Source organism: Trachypithecus francoisi, unplaced genomic scaffold, assembly GCF_009764315.1.
Source record: "Trachypithecus francoisi isolate TF-2019V2 unplaced genomic scaffold, Tfra_2.0 Contig01531, whole genome shotgun sequence".
In the NCBI taxonomy this organism is placed as follows: Eukaryota; Metazoa; Chordata; class Mammalia; order Primates; family Cercopithecidae; genus Trachypithecus; species Trachypithecus francoisi.
The window spans coordinates 1,700,849-1,706,390 of record NW_022681437.1 but is presented as its reverse complement, the minus strand read 5'-3'; positions in this window follow the sequence as shown (position 1 = coordinate 1,706,390).

The window sequence follows — 5,542 nt, the reverse complement described above, 5'->3', positions numbered from 1 at the left end:
TTAACAAAAATTTGTAGAGGATTAGAGAAAGTTTTTGAGAATCTCACCTTATGATCAAACTGATTAAGATTGACAGATTTGTCTATAAGGTTTTATTAAAGATTGGGGTTGACATTAATAGTACACTAATGCAAAGGTGAAATTTGGCTTTCTTTCTTGAACCAGATACTCATGTAATATTAAAGAATAATACAAATTTTTGTTTTACTTTTGAATAAACTACTGAACAAAGAAAAAAAGACAACGGACAGATTGTTTTGAAAGCTAAATTGTCCCTCTCTCAATGAGTGATGACTTATGCCTTTTTAAGGTTTTTGAGTCATCATTTTGGCCAACTGAATGACTTATGGTGACCTGGAATTCTATTTCATAATATCAAGTGTTTCAAACCTTTAACATATTTTATAGGCTTTCCAAAATAAAATTTCAGCTTCAAAATAGTCTCTTCTGACTTCTAACTTTGCGATACTACGGAGGATCCCTGAAGCATCCAAAAGAGAGGTAAACAGGATTATTTAACATGTTAAATTACATGAGAAGCATTGTCAAAACACAAAAATTATGTTTCACCTCCTTTAGGTTATATTTTAGTGAATGACATTAACATATGTTATAAAATTGTATGGGATTGCTAAAGTTCTAATATGCCTAAGTATATGTTATCAATCATAATTATAGTTATTAAGTTATTGTAGGCCACAGAAATAACCAAATTTCCTTGTGAATTGTGTTTTTAACCATAACCATTTAATGTCATTTCCACATTAATTGCTTAATGCTGACACAGTTTCTGAAAACTTCACAAACACACAAAATCCTAGAATATAGTGTCTTCTAGGAGGTTCATGAAAAGATGGAAAGGACCCTGAAAGCACTCTTGAATACAGGTTTCTAATAACTCTGAAATCATTATCATTTGGACCGGGTAAGAATTCCTGAAACTTTAATGAAAAGAACATTGTCAGGAGGCTTTCATCCTTCTACATGGACATCATTTGTTAGGTCCTTTTTCTATAATTTGGATTCAGAGATGCAATAATTAGAAATGTACCTCCTATGATGGGCTCAATTGCAGATCCTACTGGAAAGGCTATGGTTACACAACAAACTTTAAATTCTCTTGGGAAACTTCTGCTAAATAATAGAATTCTTCTAGATTACTTTCTGGCTAAACAGAAGTATCTGTGCAGCTGCTGGCCCTTGTGGACTATGGAAAAACATATGACATCAGGTATTATAGAGATCCAGTTGTAGGGGATTAGCGAAGATACTGCTTAGTTAAGAGAGTAGATTAGGCTGGGCATGGTGGCTCACGCCTGTAATCCCAGCACTTTGGGAGGCCGAGGTGGGCAAATCACGAGGTCAGGAGTTCGAGACCATCCTGGTTAACACGGTGAAACCCTGTCTCTACTAAAAATACAAACGAATAGCTGGGTGTAGTGGCTGGTGTCTGTAGTCCCAGCTACTTGGGAGGCTGAGGCAGGAGAATGGCATGAACCTGGGAGGCGGAGCTTGCAGTGAGCCAGGATCACGCCACTGCACTCCAGCCTGGGCAACAGAGTGAGACTCCATCTCAAAAAAGAAAAAAAAAAAATTAGACTCTATCAGGCTCTTTCTTTTGTCTGTTTGATTTTAGGTGGTTTAATTTATGGGGACCCTGGGTTAGAAGCATACTCCAAACTCTTGATATTATCTTCCTGAAAGTCATAATAGTAGTCTCCCTGGTGTGTTGTATTTCCTCAAACATTTTAAATGTTTGCATGTAACCATTTATAGAATGTCAAATGGTCTCTCTTCAACTGACCTGACAAAAGCTAAAAGAAATGTGTGACCATAAGGACATCATAACCTATGAATGACATGCTGAGACTGGAACCCCAAAATGATGGTAAATGAGATTGGCACTAAGGCCTTAATTTTTGGTCACACTTTCACCTAAGTGAGAACCTGACCAAAAAGGGGGAATTTATTTAAACAAAATTATGGAAGGTTATTGTTTTGGACTGAGCTCATGCACTAGGCCCCAACAGACAAAACCAAACAAAAATGGAATCGCTCATGCTAAATGTGACATAATCAAACTAAGACTTTAAGGAAAAGCATAGTTCTGGAACAGACATGGTTTTGTTTTCTCCTATAAACAGTGTTTTCCAGCATAAGGAGGTAACCTCTACTCAGTCCTTGTTCCACCTTGCAAAACCCATTGTTTTACTTTTCCCGGTGAGTTTCCAGATCAAATAAGTACATTTACAATCTTGATAGTGACATCAATGACTAAGGTTTCGGTCAATCTCACAAAATTGAGAAAATTACAAAATGGGGAAATTGTTAAATCAAGTTTAGCCTAAAGCTACCTTCTGACATATTTAAGTTTGGCTCAAAGGCTTTTCTGTACATCATGAGCTATATCAAGTGGAGGTCTAAAGAGACCATAGCCTACATTTGTGCCAATCAAATGCTGCCAGTTGTTCAAACCATGTTCAAATAAGGTAAATGCTGAGCTGTAACCTATCCAGCTCTTTCTGTACCTCACTTTCGTTTTCTGTACTTCACTTTCCTTTTCCTCTCCATAAATCTTCTTCCACCACATGGCGACACTGGAGTCTCCGAGCCTACTGTGACTTAGAAGTCTGCCTGATTTGTGAATCATTCATTGCTCAATTAAACTCCTTTAAATTTAATCCAGTTGAAGTTTTTTTTGTCACTAGTAAAAATATATCTCTATTCTGCATATTCCTTGATTTTTTCTGGGAAAGATATTTCTCACTTGACTATTAGTTTACATTAAATGTAAAGTTAATGATAATTATACCACAGATATTAGAACTGTGTTACAATTTTACATAGTCATTTATTAGTAGACATATGTTATTTTGTATATATACATAAACATTTGTTCAGAAAAACAAAGTTTCATTTTTAAATGAAGAATTTTTAGACATATTTGCTGACAAAAACACAAAATACAGATAACTAGAAAATCATTATATTTCTTAAAATAGGAAGAAAAATATTCAGCTTTAATATGAGAATTTTGTCTACAATGCATTCAGTTCAGTTTAGATATCGTCACCTACTGCCTGAGTAAAATGCCACACACCTTTCTTGAACTTTCCATGTTCTTTTCTTTCCAAAGAGAACATTCTTAAATTTTCTCAACTCTTTCATTTAAATTCTTCATTTATTTATCATTAGAATATGAGATACTTTCATATAGAAATAATAACTTTTTCAAATGTAAATCCTTCTGCTGAGTCCAGTAGAATTCAAGTAATGTTTATCAAATTGAATTACAGCACATATTCATGGTAAAAATATAATTAGTTAAAAATTTTATTTACCTATTTTCCTGCACTTCTTACTAGTTCTTTATATAATATTTATATAATAGTATAACATACATTAAAGCATACTTAAAAAGTAAATCATTTCAATTAATAGAATGTATTACGTTTTCTACCTCAGTTCAAATCCTAGTTCTGCCCCTTCTCTAGTTGTGTAGCCTTTGATAAGTTGTTTGACCTCTTAAGGTTGTGATTTTCTTATTTGCAAAATGGGGAGCACAAAAATGGGACCCACCTCATAAAGTAATTATGGCAGTTATATGAATTAATGTATGTAAATATATATGTATAGTAAGTGTTTTATGTGTTTGTATTTAGTTGATGTTTGAAAAATGTTATTCACATATAAACTGTGAATAACTAGAAGCAGAAGACAGTTGAAGTTCCTTAACAAAAAGCAGATTAGCATGAGAAAAAGAAACAGTAGTTTGTTAACATGTATATCTCATATATACATAGATGCTATCTTGAAAAATGAATAATGTCAAAGAGGTGGCCTAGAACTCTGGTTTGTTAGCATCTTCAACTGAAACAAGCAAAAAGGGTATAGAGGAGGCAAGACATGGAACAGTAACCAGAAAATGCAGGGTAAACAAGAGTAAGGTTTGCTATGCAGTTATAAGTCAATGTCTTCTCCATTGATAAGAGTCTCTTGTGATTTCATCATCCTTCTTTTCTTGGTACACAGAAACCCTTACAAATGGAGATTTCCCTTAAAAGTATGAAGTTTTTCTTATAAAAGGGTAAACTGTGCTGTTTTTAGAATTTCTCCTATGACTGCTATTTCTCAAAATAACCAGATTAAACAAAAATTATGCCAAAAAGGCATATTTTGATCGCCTATAGTCATATTTTAGGATGGCATATATTGGAATCCTACACATCGAAAGTTCAGGCCGGGCGCGGTGGCTCAAGCCTGTAATCCCAGCACTTTGGGAGGCCGAGACGGGCGGATCACGAGGTCAGGAGATTGAGACCATCCTGGCTAATACGGTGAAACCCCGTCTCTACTAAAGAATACAAAAAACTAGCCGGGCGACGAGGCGGGCGCCTGTAGTCCCAGCTACTTGGGAGGCGGAGGCAGGAGAATGGCGGGAACCTGGGAGGCGGAGCTTGCAGTGAGCTGAGATCGGCCACCGCACTCCAGCCTGGGCGACAGAGCCAGACTCCGTCTCAAAAAAAAAAAAAAAAAAAAAAAAAAAAAAAAAAAAAAAAAGAAAGTTCATAGTTATATTAGTCAATTTTCACACTGCTGTGAAGAAATATCTGAGATTGGGTGATCTATAAAGAAAAAGAGGTATAATGGACTTACAGTTCCACGTGGCTGGGGAGACCTCACAATCATGGCGGAGGGCGAAGGAGATGCAAAGTCACATCGTGCATAGCAGGCAAGATAGAGCATGTGCAGGCAAACTGCCCTTTATGAAACAATCAGACCTCATGAGACTTATTCACTATCAAGAGAACATCACAGGAAAAACTCATCTCTATGATTCAATTACCTCCCACTCCGTTTCTCACACACGCGGGAAATATGAGAGCTACAATTCAAAATGAGATTTGGGTGGGGACACAGCCAAACCATATGAATAGTTTACATTAGGATTCACTCTTGGTGTTACACATTCTATAGGTTTTGACAAATGCATAATGACATGTATCTATTATTGCAATATCGTACTGATAATCTCATTACTATAAAATCCTCTGTGCTTTGTCTATCCTTCCCTCACTACACAGTAACCCCTAACAACCACTAACCTTTTCACTGTCTTCATAGTTTTGCCTTTTATAGAATACCATATAGTTGGAATCATATATTACGTAGCTTTATTTCACTTAGCAATATGTATTTAGATTTCCTGCATGTGTTTATATACCTTGATAACTCCTCTTTCTTTCTTTCTCTTCCTTTCTTTTCTTTCTTTTCTTTCTTTCTTCTTTCTTTCTTTCTTTCTTTCTTTCTTTCTTTCTTTCTTTCTTTCTTTTCTTTCTTTCTCTCTCTCTTTCTTTCTTTTATTTCTTCTTTCTTTCTTTCTCTTTCTTTCTTCTTTCTCTTTCTTTCTTTCTTTCTTTCTTTCTTTTTTTTTTTTTTTTTTTTCTGACAGAGTCTCACTCTGTCACCCAGGCTGGAGTGTGGTGGTGGTGCAATCTCGGCTCACTGCAATCTCTGCCTCCTGGATTCAAGCGATTCTCCT